Here is a 19,649-nt window from a genome sequence, read left to right as displayed (position 1 = left end):
GCGCAAACTTGACTTATTTGTCTGTTTGCTTACTTGGGAAATGGAGTAAAACCAGGTTTAAAAACTGCTTGGTATTCTTAACATATATATATATATATATTTATTTATATTATAGTGATACTGGAAAATAAACAGAAAACAATCATTTTTTTTATTTTATTTTAAATTCTTCAATTTCAAATCTCATTGTTTGGGACCTTAAATTGCCAAATATTTTCGGATTTCTGAGTTAAAGCCTCACGTGCTTGTGCATAAATGCAGCTCTGTCTCCCTCAAGTTCTAGAAATTGGTGTAAAAATATATGTCGAACATATCAAAGGATTTCTTCAGATCTATTACGATAACCGTTAAGGTGTAATTATTTTTTTATTTTGGAAAGTTTTATTACGTCTCGCAGCAGAAAGAGTTAGAAAGTCATTTCTTCGTTGGGAAAGCCGTACAGGGCGTTTCAAAAAGAATGACCCAATTTCCTTTTCATTAACTAAGCATAAACACCATCTTCTCATTAACTAAACATAGCGGCTATTTTGGACCCCAAGCTAGCGGTCGTCATATCAAACACTGGGCCAAGGCCGTTCACATAGTGCAACTCGCATTCATTTGTGCTTTGTGGTTGCTGAGATGTACAATTTTCAAATCGGGACGTTTCCTTTGAAGCACCCTGTCCCTCTGCGTGCTAGCAATTACACGAGGTATAGAGATCTCTTGAGCCCGTTATTTATGATCTGTGTTTGTGTTAATAATTTCTACTCAAAATTAGTTAGCCAGAATAGGCGCCAATTTCCTATAATCCTCAGATCTGCTTTTTTTTTAATTGTATAAATACAGCCTATCTTCTACAGAAATCCTTACATTTACTTGTGTTAAATTGATCTTCCACTTGTTATCCATTATTGCCACTTTACTCCAATCGCGGTGAAGCAGAAGTATATCTGCATACAGCTAAATATCAGTTTGCCGACCATGCGCAATATCATTAATAAACAAATTATACAGCAGTGGTCCTAGAACAGAACTCTGTGGGATTCCTCTGGTAACACTCCTCATGAGAGATATGCCACCTCTATATGCCAGTGCTTGATATCGATTAAAAAGCCAGTTTGGTATCCAATCAACAACTGATTTCCCAATACCACTTGCCAGTTCATTATGTGGTAGCATTCAAATGCCTTCGTAAAATCGAGAGGCATCACCCTTATCCAGAACTGTAGTAACCTTATTATAATATGTAAGTAAATTTGTAAAGAAGACTTCCATTCAACAAACCCACGTTTACCTCTATACAGAATCCTCTCCTTTTCCAACCAGTCCTGTGTTCTATTCCTAACGAACCGCTCTAAGGCCTTAACAATCACTCCAGAAATACAAAGTGGTCTCAAATTTCAATCTTCTATTTCGTTTCAGCCTTTATTGAATGGAACAATCTAGCCCTGTTTCCCTGTTTCCAACAATCTTGTTAGGGATTGTTGGGGACAGGAGACTTTCAATAGACAACGAGTCGATAGAAGTGTCAGTTCCTAAGCGCATTCTTTCATAACACGTGGTGAAATTCCATCCAGTTCAATAGCCTTATTCACATCAATATGACATAAATAATAATAAACTTCTGTCTCATTCACCTTCAAGGAACTAGGTTGAAGTATAAATTCCCCAACTCTGTTTTCTTAGAACAGCATCATTAATATCAGCATGAAAAACTTCAGGGAAATTATCATGGAGAATTATCCAAAATCATTCTTTCTCTAGCTAGCTGCAAACCAGAAAATCCTTAAGGAGTTTTTATTAGCACGTTCCACTAGTCTGGTCTCATAATATAATTTCACATTTCTTGTTGTAGTTTTCACTCTTCTTGCCTGGACTTCATAGATTTCATGTTAAAGGATTAACACATATTTTGTTATCCTTTTTGATTTAGGCACACAGCATGTTATTTTCATCATCAATAAATATTATATAAATATCATCATTTGTTATTGTCATCTTAAATATGATGAACGATATGTTAATCTCTTTTCGAAATAAAACTAGTTCAAATGTTTTCTGCGTTTTTAAAATCTCCTTCCCTATAGTTCCATATGTATCCTTTTACTCTGAATGCTTTTGCATGCTTTCAGAGCTCCCAAGTCAGGAGTATCTGATCACTGTCACCAAATGTTGGCTACGTTTGTATTTGTTGACAATTACGTTATCCGAAGTTATTATTAAATCCAGTACATATTTCCCACGAGTTTCTCCCATCACCAACTGCATGTGATAGTGATCCCTTAAGAACCCAACCAATTCTCTTTCCTTTCCTTGCTACGATAAGCCAATTCTTCTTTCTAATTTATATTTCAAAAATTGAAATCCCCATTATTATAACTTTTCACTAGCTAAACTAATTAGTTTATACGTTTCTTTCTCATTTGATAGTGATCCCTTAAGAACTCAACCAATTCTCTTTCCTTTCCTTGCTACGATAAGCCATTTCTTCTTTCTAATTTATATTTCAAAAATTGAAATCCCCATTATTATAACTTTTTTCACTAGCTAAACTAATTAGTTTATACGTTTCTTTCTCATTTCGTTCATTATTCCCAGGTCTCTAACCCACCCCAACTATATACCTCTCTCTCTCTAGTAACAATTATTCCACACCAGACACTTCCAAAATTACTCTAATTTTTTCTCCTACTTCCACCAACTTAATGGACAAAACTCATTTGCTATCATCAGTAATACATCCCCCTTCTCTGTTAGAATGCATCTTGTTATTTTCTCCTTTGCTAGACTTGATTCCATGAGGATTTCGTATAAAAATAATAATACTAATCTTACTAAGGAATTATTTCAAAACCACCTATCATAACAACAGGAGCACATATCGCATAATACGATCCACAACACACATCGTACACCCATGCTACTCAACAACCTACCACAAAATACACAATTACATCGTAACTATGTATGTGTATATACACAATTACAGAACTTTTAAACACGAACTGTGAAAGCGATAGGAACAGATTTAATATAGCTTTAACACCGATATACACTTCACAAATCGCCAGCATCCACAGCATACATTTCATCCATAAAAATTAGAAAACAACATAAACAGTGTATGCTAATCCCGCTCTCTTCAAAAAAGCTATATTAACTAAAACTAATCCAAGCTTGAAAAAAGTTGGGATTAGCCCACCACAATCACCTAATCCTAATAACTCCATTCTCATTGTTGTTATTAATATTTCTATTATTCACTTAGCACTGAACACTGAAATGTTTTGACAGACTGCAAATGTGTTAATCATACAACTAAACAGATTGGATGATAATAATATTCTTTCTTTGACATGTATATTAAAAATAAATAAATGAACGAATAACATTCATAATTGTACACTTTGTCCCTGTAGAATCAAAATTATGTAACAACCTTATCTTAGTTGTTCTAGAAAACAAACAGTGAAAACAATGCATTAATAATAACTGTATGTTAATTTTAGTTATTCTATTAAAAACGACGTACTTAGCAATAAAATCTTTGCATCATTGTGTTAAAAAGAGTGCAACTTCTCTCGAAGGTCAATAAGAGTATCATCGTGATTGTTATTAAAAACCCTTATTATTAAAAATTATTATTGATTTAAAAAATGTGTTTGAAAATGTTAAATGAAAACATTCAACATTCCCTATGCTAGCAAGTTCCAAGTGTAAATTTTGAATTAAAATATAAATGCAAATTTTAAAATGCAGATATAACTATATAAATGTTTTAATGTAAAACTCATAAATTTTCTTGTAAAGTTTTTATTAATTTTAAGATTAATTATAATTTATTTTCCTACTTATAATAATTGTAATAACATGTAACCAATGTAAACTATAGTCATCAAATTTCTTTGAAAGAAAATAAATTGCTGATACAATAAAATTAATTATTATTATATAAATTAAGTGGATGATAAATCCAACATTATTTCAAAGCCAAATACAGAAACCATAAAATTTCGTACGAAATTTGACCAGTGAGCTTACGAGAATACACTCGCCGGCATTTACGAGTTGCCCTAGCCGGACCTTATAGGAAACATGCACTCTGCCCAAGTGATCCATATATGCACATCCTATTGGTCCATGTTGATAAAGTTTCATTACTCTGACAGCAGTTTCAAACTGGTTGGTTTTTGTCAGAAACAGGTGTTTAAGTAAAGACCTCTCTAAGAATTAGGCGATCCACTGAACACTCCTTACGAGTGACTGAAAGATCATCCAAGCGTTGCTTCCACTCAGTGACAGGCTCACCCTACCACTGAGCAGAACTGCTCATATTCCAGGGAAAAGCATCCAACGAAGAGACCACCCACAGACCACGATGGAAAACTTTCCCCAGAGATTCAAATTGCTCTCTCAAGGTAATCCCCGAAATATTAAGCCTCCATCACCAGGAGCCAGACTCCCTGTTTAAGTGTGCAAGACTACCTCTCCAAAACATGTTACATTCCCTCAGATCGCTCAACAATGAGCGACTCAAAGGATCCTTAACTCAGTGGTGGCTCTGCTCAGTGACAGGCTTACCCTACCCTGCACAGAACTACTCATATTTCAGGGAAAAGCATCCACTTACAAGGCCCCCCCCCCCCTCATTGGGCCTGGCCCTGAAAACACTTTCCCCAGAGACTGAAATTACTCTCTGAAGGCAAAACATCTGAAATCTTAAGCTTTTCCCAGCAGAAGCCAGACTCCATATTTAAGTGAGGGGCTACCACCTAAAAACTCGAGCAATCCCTGATATCGCCCAACAATGAACGACCTGAAGGATCATTTAACTCAGTGGTGGCTCTGCTCAGTGACAAGCTCACCCTGCCACTGAGCAGAACTGCTCATATTCCAGGGTAAAGCATCCACTGACAAAGCCCCACATGGGCCATACCAGAAAACCCCTTCCCCAGAGACTCAAAATGCTCTCTCTCAAGGCAAATACCCCGAAAACTTAGTCCTCCCTCACCGGCAGCCAAACTTGGAAGAAACGGTAAAAGAGCATAAACTCTCAATATGCTAAGGAACTCGAAGTGTCTGAGAGGTATATTTTCGTAAGCGAATTCTCGGTCAGTGAGTAAATGAAAAAAAAAACGAAAAATTATATAAATTATGTAGATATTAAATTCAACATGATTTCCAAGTCGAATACAGAAATTATAAAATTTTCGTACGAAATTGGAACAGAGCCCCGTAAGCTCTCTGGTCAAATTTCGTACGAAGCGTTATAGTTTCTGAATTCGGCTTTGAAATAATGTGGGATTTAAAATCTACTTAATTTATATAATTTTGCATCGCTAAAGTGGATCTTTATTTCAGTAAATTATTTAATATCATTATTAACATTTATGATCATTATTTTAATATTATTATTAATGATAACAATATTCATTATTATTATTTTTATATCATCATCATCATTATTGTGATTAAAATTATTAATATTTGTCATTATTATTTTAATAATAATAATGGTTATTATTATTTCAAACGTCTGTTCACAGGTGTCGCTTCACTCTACTGTGAACAGAGCTGTGAATGTTGTGCTCCTTGATTATTTAGAGCATATTGTGAACGATCAAGACTTTTTTTTTTTTTTAATTTCATTGGAGCATTAACTTTGGAGAGTAACTTAAGGTAAGCCAATTTCAACTTTTTTTTTTTTTATAAAAGCATTCATAATTTAAATGAATGAATGTCATTCGATTCTTGACCATACAACCTTTAAGAGGTGATTTTCAAAGTGAACGCATACGTGACCTTCGACCCATCGTTCCTTTCCTGGCGGGCAGAGGTTTCTCAGGGATATATGAATTAAGAGACAATTTACTTCAGGTATGACAGTGATTTTCGATCTGCTATGATTCATTCAGTAAGAATTAATTCTTTCATTATAAGATATTCCTGTCAAAATGGATCAGGTACTTATGCAATTCAGCCGCTGTGATAAGAACCGGCCGATTAATGTCAATTTCTTGAGTGTAACGACAACTTGCACTTTGATCACTCCGAGTTATCTGAGAATATATGGAAAGCGAGATTGCTAAAAGTAAAATCTTAAGGGTGCAGTGTAGCTCATGCACAGAACGAACAAAACAAGCGAAGCAGATTAAGACCCAAACCACTGCCAATAAATCACTGAATAAAAGCGAGCCGTCTGATTTAACAGATTTAATATCCTAAAGCAGTGGTTCCCAACCTTTTTCCATTTCTGTAAGAATTTTGAACCTACTTTTATAAATTGTACCCCTTGTTTTTTAATACTGACACTTTTGTTCAGTGCCTATCTTAATATAAAATTGTTTACTTTACTTGTTTTTCTGCCATTACTGATTATTTTTTGTGTACCCCTGAACGACCCAGCACGTAAGCCCGGGGTACGCGTACCGCCGGTTGGGAACCGATGGCCTAAAGCAGTGTTTCTCAAACTTCAGATATCCTCGGACCCCTTCTTAAATTTTCATTATTACCAAGTATCCCCTAATTAATTAATTTAAAAAATTAATTGATTAATTAAAAATAAATAAATTAATTAAATTAATAAATGAATTTAAAATATTAAAAAATTTAAATTAATAAATGAATTTAAAATATTAACAAATTTAAATTAATAAATGAATTTAAAATATTAAAAAATTTAAATTAATAAATGAATTTAAAATATTAAAAAATTAAATATCTATTTTATTTGAATTTATATGTTCATGTAAACAAAAAATATGATTTATTTTTAATAGAACAAACTTTATAATGATACTATAAAGTTTTACTTACTTGAAATAATTTATCATCAATGAGAGGAGTGAAATTGCTTATGGTGGGATAAAATTTCAGCAATATTTGGCTCTATAGTTGTTAATTTCAATCTCAGATCGCGGTTCGAATCTATAATGCGATTCCTCTTCTTCTTCGTCTTAATATCTACAAGGGCCAAAAATCCAACTTCGCACAGAAATGAACTTGGAAATAGAAAAATGAACCGTAGAGTTTTATCTGTTAATTCAGGAAATTCATTCTGTATTTGTAGCAAAAATGATGATAACGTATTCTCGCTGTATTTGTTTTTTAGGAAACCATCAGAAGCTAGTTCTAAAAGTTGTTCTTCTATTGACGATAGACCCTTTAGCATAAATTTGTTTTTATTGAAAGGGTTTCTTATCCACTCAATATTAATGTCCAATTCAGGGAAATACTTTTCTAGATTCATTTGTAAGCTTTTTAAATGCTGCATGATAGTAATTTTCACTTCATCATCAATTTGTTCATTTGAACTTGCGAGCAATTCATGAAGCGATGGAAACGCGTCAAATTCTCCATTACCAACCCGCTTTTGCCATAACTTCATTTTTGCCAACGTGGCGTTCACTTTATCTTGGACATGAAATATAGAAATTTCCTTTCCTTGTAAAGATAAATTAAGACTATTTAATGCAGTAAATATATCTGCCAGGTATGCTAATTGATTGAGCCATTTCCAATTATGAAAATGCTTCTTCAATTCAAACTTTTCATCAAGAAAAACTTGTAGTTCATTCCGAAGTTCAAATAAACGAGTAAGGACTTTTCCACGAGAAAGCCAACGAACATCGGTATGGAAAAGAAGTTGTGTATAGTTGCTTCCCATTTCTTTGCAAAGTTGAGAGAAAAGTCTGGCGTTTAGAGGACGGCCTTTAATATAATTTATGATTTTTACAGCTTCATCAAGAACTTTTCTTAGGTCTGTAGACCATATGTATAGCCAAAGCGTCCCTGTGTATGCAGCAGTGTGTCGACTTTGCATTTGGTGCAACAGCTTGAATCCTTGAAACAAGCCCTTTTTTAGATCCGATCATGGATTTCGCTCCGTCCGTGCTTATTCCAACACAACTTTTCCAATCAAGCTTGTTTTGATGCATAAAGGTATTTATACTGTTGAATATTTCTTCTCCTGTTGTATGTTCTGGCAAGGGTTGGCAATATAAAAGGTCGTCATGAATTTTTTGATTTTTTTCGTACCTAACGATCACTAGAAGATTTGCAAAATTTGTAATGTCGGTGGATTCATCTATCTGCAACGCATAATAACGACTCTTACGTATATCGGATAACAATGTTTGTTTTATATTTTCTAGCCATTTCAGTGATTATTCGATGAACGGTACTATTTGAAAGGCAAATCCGATTAAAAGATCTTTTTGCATTATCTCCGATCATAATTTCCGCTATTATTTTTGCTGCAGGCTTGACCAAAGTTTCACCAATTGTTTCCGCTGCACCACTTTTTGCAATTAATAGCGACACACGATATGAAGCTTCTAAAGCCTTCAAATTTTCACCTCTTGACACGATCGACATCATTTTTTGAGCTTCTTTTAAATTTTTTAGTTTATTTTGAAAAAATTCGACAGGTTTGTCCTTAAATTCATTATGTTTCGATTCAAAATGGCGATTTAAATTACATGGTTTCATGCTTTCATTTTTTAAAGTTTCACCGCAAATTACACATAATTGAATAGGTTCCTCTTCATTTCCGGTCCATGAAAATCCACATTTCAAGTAATTTATATCGTACTTATGAAGTTTTCTCATCTTCTTCCTAGTTGGTTCTTTAGAGATGTCAGACGACACACACTTATCAATTTCACTTGATCCAGATACAATATCAACATTTTCTTGTTGCTGACAGCTACTTGTATCTACTATGTTCCTCTCTTTTTTTGCGCATTTTAAAAATCCAATCTTTAACCAGTAATCCATACTTACATACAGAATTTGAAAGCTAAAAAAAAATTACCGTATTTAACGAACAGTCCTTCAACAAATGGCTAGTGAAAGCAGAACTCGAAATAGACAGCAATGGTAGGCCAGTAGAGATAAAGCAGCTATGAAGACGTTCATATGAATGGTGCGGTATTAACAAAAGATCGCGCTACTAATTGACAAAGACAAGCCAACAGTTCAGTTGAAATGGTAATTCCCTTCAGCCGAATTCCATAATATCTTAAACACATTCACTATATATTTCTTAGTTTTAACACGTTGACTCAAACAAAACCATATGTTGCCGGTGCACCATATGGTTTTGATTTTCTACTATACAGCATTTTATGTGGGAGGGGTCATGCGATTCATTAGTTCCGTTTTTATCCCAGTTGTCTCTAATTGCACTGTTTGTTGATAAACATATTATACAGCCTGCAGATGTCTCTCTACCTTATTCGGTGATACAATAGGAACGTTTTACGATCTCAAACTTAAATTTTATTCCGTGCGTTAATGTTGCATAGCCGAAAATTGCCACGGACCCCCTGAAGATCTTTCGCGGACCCCTGGGGATCAGCGTGAGAAACACTGACCTACAGTAACAGAACTGAGGTTGCATGTGGCGTTCCACATAGGAAAATCCTGTCTACCCCGCTTCTGCAATACTTTTGTAAACGACCTATCCAACCTACAGTTATACAGTCAAATCTACCAGTATGCAAATAACACACTACGCATATCAATACATTGGGATTAGGTTAACAAACAGACTTCAGTATAATCATTCACAGGCTCATGCGCAAATCTATTGTAATAAATAGCAAGAAATCTGAATAAATATTATTTAGAAACCGCGGACGGTTACAGATCTCTCACACAAATCAATGAAATGTCATACCTCGCATCGCCTAAAGAAAACAAAAACTTGTCCTTGCTCTTCAACCCAAGAGGTTAAAGAACAAGGACAAGGACAAGAGCAAGGACTTTGACTACAATTTGCAATGGAACACACATGTTAATCATATACACACAAAAAAATTGCTGATATTACTCATTGAAATGCACCGCTTACAAGACATTTTACCTACTAATACTAGGAAACTCATCTAAAATACTTAATAAAAAAAAAAAACTAATATAATTACAAAACAGTCTGATGGCAAACACTGCTCTGGAGTGCCAAAATAGTTACCCTGTTTTTTAACCATGAACATCATATACCGACAATCGAATTCTGATAAAAAAAAAAAAAATATATATATATATATATATATATATATATATACATTGCACTATCATCGTAAGACAATATTTTCCAAAAAATATCCCAAAACAATAACAATTCGATATTATATATATATATATATATATATATATATATACGTTAAAGATGCCAAAATATTTTTTACTTGGTTTTTAATCCTTATCTCAATGAAGCAAAACAACATTTTGGGCTTGAAATATATTCATGTCTGAGCTACTTGTATATTATTATTATTATTATTATTATTATTATTATTAAAGAGATACTCCAGGGAGACAGAGACTCATCAAGGGAGGCCACATACTACATACACCAGCTATCAAAATTATTCTTGAATTCATTCACACTTCTTGCATCCAAAGGCAATCCATTCCAATCACGCACGATCCTCTGAGAGAAAAATCTAGCCCTCACACCGTTCTTGGCGGCCTTCATTCTCAGCTTCCAAGGATACCCTCTTGCTCTTTATCCACCCTCGATAAATTGAAAAATTCCATTAATTGAAATCTTGTATGATTGTTTCACAAGTTTGTAAGTCTCAATCATATCATTCCTCTTTCTGCTGTTTGCTAGTATCTGCAGTCTACATATTCTCAAATCTCTCTTCATAATGAGTATTCCACAATCCTGATATCATTTTAACACTGTCCTTTGCACACTCTCAACTATATCAGAATCAAAACGGAAACCAGGAGACCAGACCTGCACACAATAGTCCAAGTGAGGTTTTATCAAGGCCATCTAAAGAGATAAAATAACATCCTTATCTCGGAGACAGCCAAACAGGCTTCTTCGTCTAGTACATACTGCAAATACCAGCGGTTCCTGCACCAGAGACTCATCGGCAACAATCAGAGGCCTTCAAGCAAAGATACCACCAAACGCAGACAAAAACTTAGGCAGATGTGGCCTGTTCCAACAAGTCCACACAAGAACAGAATCAGCCAGCACCCACAAACTTGACCGCTGTTATTACTACCTCTCTAGAAAACATGCTACAAGATTTCAGCATATCTAACCCTTCAGTAACCTTCACGAAAAGATTCCTACGCGAAACACAAGATATCCTCAAAGCACTTATAGATGAATAGAAACAAACTAACTCCTGCCTTTCTACAGGTCGTTGCATGGAATGCAAATGGCCTTAGAGACAAAATTTTAGAGCTCAGAGATATCAGCCAGATATTGTTCTAATAAGTGAGATACGTTTAAGACCCTCAGGCAGGCCTAAAATGAGGGGATATCGCTCATACAGAACACGGACATGCAAACCTACAGAGACGGTGGCACGGCCATCTTTATTAAAAATTATATCAAACACAATTCTGTATATACCCCTCCAACCTTTAAACTTGGGGTCACAGGCGTGGAGGTTTTCACAAGCTCTGATGGCAGACTGAAAATCTACATGGTCTACAACCCACCTTCAAAAACCCAACTAAAAACCCGTCAAAAATTTACAGATCTAAATGCCGTCCTGGACACTAGATAACAAATCATTATTGCAGAGGATCTAAATTCGAAACATTCTGCATGGAACTGTAGAACCACCAACGAGAACGGCAAAATCCTCTTCAGTTACGCAGGCTCCAATTTCGCAGTTGTGGCAGGCCCATCTGAACCAACCCATCACAGTACGTTCGGCACTGCTGAACTCTTGGATATAACTCTCCAGCAAAATATCAAATTCCAGTATAGCCTAAAATTGAATGAGCTGATATCTGATTACAACTTATTATGATAGATGATGTTGTTCTCCAACTGGGAAAACAACAACATCTATCTCCTTCCTCTCACTCATTTATATCTTGGGAGAAATTATCAAAAGTACTCCCGGACTACATTGGTCCTGCTCCTCATATAAGTTCAAAAGAAGATTTCGAAACTGCAGTCACAAATCTCACCCAAGAAATTAACTTCGCTATGATGGCAGCCATCTCCTACAAATCTGTCCCCAAGCCTGGTCGTCTGCCAGAAGACACCATGAAATTGACCAGAGAAAAAAATGAAGCAAGGAAAAGATTTCACAATACCCACGCTCCCCAAGACAAAAAAAAAAGTTCTTAACAGACTAAATGGTGCAGTGAGAGATGCACTCAAAACTTACAGAGATGAACTATTGGAAAAAGCGTTAGCTTCTATCTCACCTATTGATCACTCTATCTGGGGACTACTCAGGAATATCAGAAACAAAGGCAGATCCCTTCCCCCTCTAATTTCTGACCAGGGCCTTGTTCACACAGACATAGAAAAGGCAGAAACCACAGCAAAAACTTTAGAAGAGCAGTGCAAACCTTCATATGAAAACTTAATCTTCAATCACTTGTATAAAATTCACAGACAGGTCAGACACTCATTAAAACCCCCTGATACCGGTGCTGACCATATTGCACACACATCACCTGCGGAAATATATGATATCCTAAAAAAATTAAAGAACAAAAGAGCTCCTTGTCCAGATGCCATCACAAACAAAATGATCAAGCTGCTGCCTCGAAAAGCTGTGGTGCACCTGACCATAATAATGAATGCTATCTTAAGGTTTCACCATTTTCCTCCCATTTGGAGACTGGCTGTGTAATGACAATATATAAGCCAGGCAAGGACCCACACTTGCCTCAAAATTATTGTCCCATCAGTCTCCTCCAAATTGGGTAAAATTGCAGAGAAAGTCATCCCCTCACGACTCCAAGCTTCAGTAAATGAACTAAACATCCTTCCAACAGAACAATTTGGTTTTCTACAGTACCATAGTACTACTCAACAAATCCTCAAAATGGTTGAATATATCACCACTAACTACAACTGGCATCAATACACTGGAGCTGTTTTTCTTGATTTATCTAAAGCATTTGACAAAATTTGGTACTTCGGATTGCTACATAAACTTATCTCAGAAGGTATCTAATTGAAAATGGTACACTTAATTAGATTATATCTACAGAATAGAAGCATGCAAGTCAAGATAAATCATATAACCTCAGCCCAGCGTTATATCTTGGCCGGAGTTCCGCAGAAATCCTTACTGGCTCCATTACTTTTCTCTATATACATGTCAGACATTCCGCACACTTCAATGTCGTCCATCATGGCCCTATATGCAGATGATACAGCATCAGCCAGATCTTTTCGGCCACACCTTGTTACTAAAAAACTTCAAGAAAACCTTCTAAAAAGAGAAACGGTTCTCCAAATGGAGACTACAAGTAAACTCCTAAAAGAGCACAACCATTCTCTTCACGAAAAGATCGATATGTTTTGCACGAGCATCTTACTGTTCAATACTAAAATTCCTTGGTGTAGTGGTGTAGTGGTGTAGTGCTGGACAAAAAAATTAACTTTTAACCAGCCCATCAAGACTACGAGTACAAAGGCATCTAAAGCCATCGCCCAGATCTATCCCCCCCCCTAATTAACAGGAACAGCAAGCTAAACATCAGAATCGAATTACTCTTGTACCAGCTGACGATTAGTCCCATAATCACTTACACCTCTGCAGCCTGGAGCTATACCTCCAATACTAATATTCTCAAACAGCATCGTGTACAAAACAAGTGCTTACGAATGATTCTAAACGCTCCATGTTCATCAGAAACAATCAACTTCACCGAGATACAAAAATTCCTTATCTTCTCTTTCCTTCAATCTTTAGCAACAAAGTTTTTCCTAAAAACGTCCAGACACCCCAATGATCTGGTTCAGCAAGATGTATCCTATGATGCAACGCATCTATCCAAACATAAAATACCAAAAGCCATTTTAATTTGCTCTAGCGATATAGAGCAAATTAAAATCTTAGCTACCAGTTTGTTTACAACGTTTTTATGTTCCTTTCAATTTGCATTTACTAGTTTTTATGTTTTTCCATAAACGTCTTGAAAAAGCTAGGCAGTTTGCTAGCGAAACTGATAGGCTATAATGTAAGATGTTTTAAAACAATAGTTTGTATGTTTAATTATCAAACGACCAAATATGTTTAACCCCTTAGCATACAAAGACGTCTGTGACACGTCTTTTGTTTATTGCACCAAAATTGATTTTGAAATTTGGTTTCACATATAAATACAACCTAATATAGACGCCAGACAATCTTGTGCCTATTTCCTTTCAGCCAAGAAAAGTTGCCAACGGCGTTTGTCGGCTATTTCGTTTGCGTTTGCACAAATTTGATCCAGCAAATCACCCTCGCCCAAAAACTTGGCAGAAAAACGACCGCTTTCTGATTTTTAATTGGTACGTTAAGGGGTTAATTTAAAAAGTAAGTATTGTTGGAAAGTTTTTATTGAACTTAACATATAAATTAAATTTTTATCTCTACCTTGTAACTCTAAATTTAAATTGCTTAATTTCGTTTAGAAATCTACTAAAAATGATAAGTGTAACAACCATCTTTTATCACTCAATTGTGGATAAATATCTCTCTTTTCATAAAGAAAAATTTTTATATCGTTAATTATAAAAAAAAAAAAAAATCAGCTAACGCATTTTTATTCCCGTATATACGGGAGTAGGCGAGGCCATTTAGCCCTATCTAACTTTTGGAGACTGAGTGGGCAATTCAATCTCCACTGGTACCCAATCAGAGACAGATGGCCCAAGGCTATCACTAATTAAGCGGTACGCAGTGAAGAGAGACGGCTCAAATGTGCCGCCATCTCGTGGTCTCTAACCCTAACACAATATATTTAATGTCTGAAATAATGTTGGTTCTACGGTCGATTTTCTTGAGTTTACAGGACGAAAAACCCGAGTTTCCGGGAGGAAAAACCTGCTTGCCCGTGCCAGAGATCGACTAACTCGGGAACCGGTCGAAAAAAGGCTTAGAAAAATTTCCTCTAGTCGCCGACTAGACTCGAAACCAAGGTTTCCTTCGTGCGGCCTAGCGCGGTGGTGTGCAAACGCCACATCCACTGAGCTACACAGGCTCCGTATCGTTAATTAATACAAGAAATCTTTCTAAAAATTTACTTCTGCTGAGCCAGCGAACATTATTGTACAACAGAAGTTCCCTATCATCATCTCCCTGTAATTTAAATAACCGCCATTGCAGGGCTTTTCCTCGAACAGAATTTTTAAATAACCGCCATTGCAGGTCTTTTCCTCGAACAGAATTTACAATTTTAAATGTAATATCCAAAACATCTTTTGTGTTTAATCTTTTACTACACAGTACTTGTTGGTGAATAATACAGTGGTACGTTACAAAATCTGGATATTTGTCATCGTTTTTACATAATTAAATGAAGCCTGATTTATTACCTATCATTGCAGGAGCACCATCAGTAGTAATAGACAGAAGTTTAAAAAGCGCAAGTTTGTGTTGTTTCACAAATTCATCAAATGCCGAAAAAATGTCTTCTCTCCTAGTCCTTCCCAATTTGGTATAATTTTCAAAAGTTCTTCTTTACTTGAAAAATCTTGAAATACCATGCGAATAAATACCACTAATTGAGCAGTATCAGTGAAGTCGTTTGATTCATCAAATTGTAAAGAAAACGCAACAAACTCGTGAATGTCTGACATTAACCAGGCCTGGAAACTTTTCTCTGGCAATTGGAACTCTTCCATTTGGCAATTTGAAACCTTGTCTGCTGCCTAGAAGTAGTCTCTCTCTCTCTAGCGACTTCTCGAACCGAGAAGTTCCTTACTGCAAGCAGGAGACTCCCCTCCCAGGCAGGGAGAGCAGTTTCCTGGATCCGGGCAGTCTCTCTGACGGTGACTCTGGACCAGGCAGCCTCCTCTCTGATGGCAATTCTGGAACCGGGCCCCCTTCTGCTTGCTTCAGTCCCTTTTTATTAGGCCTCAGTAGTAGGGGAGGCTCTTTGAACAAAATACTTCCGGTGGGAGTGGCTTTTCCCTGAGGGTATATGTGTCAATGGCTTCAGCTACGTCATTGTGAGTGACGTCATGAGTTTGGAATGTTTGGAATTTCCATGTGGGCAAGTGTGTGAATGGCTTCAGTTCTTGTGTTTTGGTTCGCGTATGGGATTATGGGTGATGATAGAGATAAGGATTCGTGTTGTGATTGGTGGGACACTTTGAACAAAATGCTTCCGGTGTGCGTGGCTTCCAGAGTCAGAAATTTCCCTGGGAGCATATGTGGTCACTGGCTTCAGTTCTTGTGTTTTGGTTCGCGTATGGCATTATGGGTGATGGTAGAGATAAGGATTCGTGTTGTGGGTGTGTGTTGTGTTCAGATGTAGATAAGTGACGTCATTTGTTATTTGTAAATAAATGTCGTCATTTGTTATTTATAAATAAGTGACGTTGTTGTTTTGAATAGAAAGGATGATATTAGTGGATAAGAAATCGTGTCGTGATTGGTGGAACACTTCTGACCAGATCAAGATCAAGATAAGATAAGGAATCGTGACGCGAATGTTTGTTGTTATTGAGTTTGGAATTTCGCTGGGCCCCCCTTCTGTCAGAAATATCACGTGGTGTGATGATAAGATATCTTTGAATTTTCACAGGGTGGCACACATCCGTCATTGTCGTCTATGGGAATTCTTAGAGTATGTCGTGATGGCAGGTGTGATTAGATTTTTCTGAATAATTAATTATATACTAGTGTCACTCAAACATACGGTTTTTTTTATTTTTTATTTTTATTTTATTTTATATAGATGTTTCTACTAATTTTCCAATACATTTGGGGTATTTGTTTCCTGTTAAAGGGTGGGAATTCTTAGAGTAAGTCGTGATGGCGGCAGCCTTTCGAGCTTTTCTGAATAATTAATTATATACTGATGTCACTCAACACACATACTTTTTTTTTTCTTTTTCCATACCTCATCTGTATTTTCTTCTATATACATATTCTAATCAAGTTCATATTTTATTCATAATTCATCCGGATATTTTGATTTGTCTAAAAGTAAGATAAGGAATCGTGACGCGAATGTTTGTTATGAGATGTAGATAAGTGACGTCATTTGTTGGTTGTAAATAAGTGACGTTATTGTTTTGAATGGAAAGGGAAATATATTAGTGTATAAGAAATCGTGACAAACATACAGTTTTTTTTTTCTTCTCTAGATGGTTGTACTAATTTTCCAATACATTTTGGGTATTTCTTTCCTATTAAAGTGTGGGAATTCTTAGAGAAAGTCGTGATGGCTCTCGTGTTTCGATCTTTTCTGAATAATTAATTATATACTTAAAGTACCTGTCCTTAAACACACACACACACATACACATTAGACATAAAAAATCGCTAATGTGTCCATGTTGATACTCTAATATATAACCTATGATTTTTCTTATGGGAAAAAAAAAAAACTATTCAGTATTAGAATTACGCTTACCAAACAACATGCGATCAGTTATGTTTAAGTTAAATAAGTACTTACAGCTTTCCAGCTGACTCTTCGAAATTCGATTATTCCAAAATAGTTCAATTTTATATCCACAACACAACACAAACACAAAAACCACAAAGAATGAAATTTCTGTAAATACTGTAACCTGAACTAGTTACTTCGTCCTTTAGATTACGGAGCGTAGATGGTGAGGTTTCGTCATTGCAATATCCCCCAGCGAGCGCTTTTCTTCAAAGGGGATGACATGAGTCACAACCGTAAATTGTGAATTTATTTTCCAACACTGAATATTTCTCATTAAGTCTTTTACAGTAGGTTTTCTGAATATTCCAATTGTTGATTAACATGTATTCACAGAACACAAACACAAATCTGAAAAGAACATTTCACTTTTTCATTATAGCTTACTGTGGCTAACATATATTCACACCACAAAACACACAAAACATAGGAGTTGATAGATATTTCTGTAAATAACCAGAAAAGCTAGTGGACTACTTAATTTACTTTAGTATCCGTTTGGTTCTCTGTATTAATCTTTCCCACGGGTGTCCTTCCTCGGTAGGAAGCTCTATGCGCTGTTTTGTTTAGGGTAAGTGTTATTTCCGGTTTCGAATTCCGATTGCTGTTAGAGTATGGAATTCAGACAAGTGAAATTATTATTATTTTTTTTCAAATTGATTGGTTATTTTCTGTATTTTACTTTTAAAAGTCATATTCTAACAGAATAACTGAGTAGAATTAATAAATATATAAAGTATATGTGAATTTATTTTCCAACACTGAATATTTCTCATTAAGTTTTTCTTAAAGTTCCCCAAGCTTAGTGGGAAAGTCTATGCGCCGTTTTGTTTAGGGTGAGTGTTATTTCCGCTTTCGAATTCCGATTGCTGTTAGAGTATGGAATTCAGACAAGTGAAATTTTTATTTATTTTTTTTTTTCAAATTGATTGGTTATTTTCTGTATTTTACTTTTACAGGTCATACTCTAACAGAATAACTGAGCAGAATTAATAAATATATAAAGTATATGAGAATTTATTTTCCAACACTGTATATTTCTCATTAAGCCTTATCCGGTCGCCTTTTGTTGTACATAGGTGAGAAATCGTGTGTTTTGTTTCGAACTTTTCGTTTCCTCTGGGAAATTACCAATATAACTATTAATTTTACCTACGATTCCTTGTGCTCTTAACCTATTTCTGTAAGTAGACTTTATTTATTAATTATTTTCCCACACTGTTAGTTTTCATTCATTAACCTTGTTTCTAGATAACGAACAAATAAGACTTTTACTTCAATGAATCAAAAAAAAAATTCTCTGGTTACTTTGTGGCATGAAATTTCACAAGGAAAAAAAAAAAAATGTTATCTTCTTTCTTAAATTTGTATAACACATCTACGACACCCAATTTGTTCATTTAATTTACACATTTTATTGAACGAAATATTATTTACAAATTGTATTTACTGAATCTAACAATACAGAAAATAAATAAATTGAAAAATACATCAAAGGTTCTTCCATGGTTGTGGAATTACCATCGTATGGTTTTGACAATGTGATTCTCATCTGAAAGTTAATTTTCATTTGGTGGTTGTTTGTTGGGAATTTATTACTGTAGTAGTAAAATTAAGGGTTGCATATTTATATTTTCGAATCCAATACGTATACTTCAGAGAATTATTAAAAGCACAGAATCTTTCGTTATGTTTCCAAAAGCATTTAAAAGTACACATTATGTTTTCACGTTTTGGGCATCCAATTTCATTTAAATCAAGAACAAGCCTCCCTATTAACTTCGTTAATGTTTTTGATTTTTCTCTTCCTTTGGCAAGTAATATATGATATTTGCATGTTGATTCTATCATCCAATCTCTTAGTTTGTCCAAAGCTAGTGAACCAATTTCCCACTTCAGCTGATGGTTATATTTTATTAACCAAGAATTCTGTTTTTTAACTCTTTCAGGTAATTCTTTCCAACTACAAGGTGATTTTGTCACTGCATATCTTACACTAAAACCATCAGAAATACAAATTTCTTTAGGAAATAAATTTGAACTGCTATTCAACAAAAATTGTACATCAATTATCCCAATGATAAGTGAAAATTCGTATTTTTCACCCACTGTCGATTTTTCATAATCGTTTTCCTTCATTCTTCTTCTTCTTCGATTACTTCATATGGCACCACAAATAAATAGTTATTTATTATTATTTCACTGATTATTAGCTCTGATCGTATACTTTATGGTAACTTTCGTTTACAAAATTCTAAACAATTAGAACTTTTCAC

The 19,649-nt window shown here is 35.1% G+C and overlaps 1 long non-coding RNA gene across 1 annotated transcript in view; it reads left to right on the top strand.

Moving 5' to 3' along the window:
• LOC150096417 (uncharacterized) overlaps window positions 1–14,284 on the top strand; it is a 31,874-nt gene extending 17,590 nt beyond the window's left edge. The window contains exons 2-3 of the long non-coding RNA XR_016549989.1: window positions 5,529–5,661; window positions 14,142–14,284. This is a non-coding gene — a long non-coding RNA (uncharacterized LOC150096417). The remainder of the gene's footprint in view (window positions 1–5,528; window positions 5,662–14,141) is intronic.
• The last annotated feature ends 5,365 nt before the right edge of the window (window positions 14,285–19,649 follow it).

This window comes from Typopeltis vanoorti, chromosome 19 (genome assembly GCF_054136105.1).
Source record: "Typopeltis vanoorti isolate ZY-2024b chromosome 19, IOZ_Tvanoo_1.0, whole genome shotgun sequence".
Classification (NCBI taxonomy): Eukaryota; Metazoa; Arthropoda; class Arachnida; order Uropygi; family Thelyphonidae; genus Typopeltis; species Typopeltis vanoorti.
The sequence above is the reverse complement of the archived record's forward strand: the minus strand, read 5'-3'. Positions and strand labels throughout refer to the sequence as shown.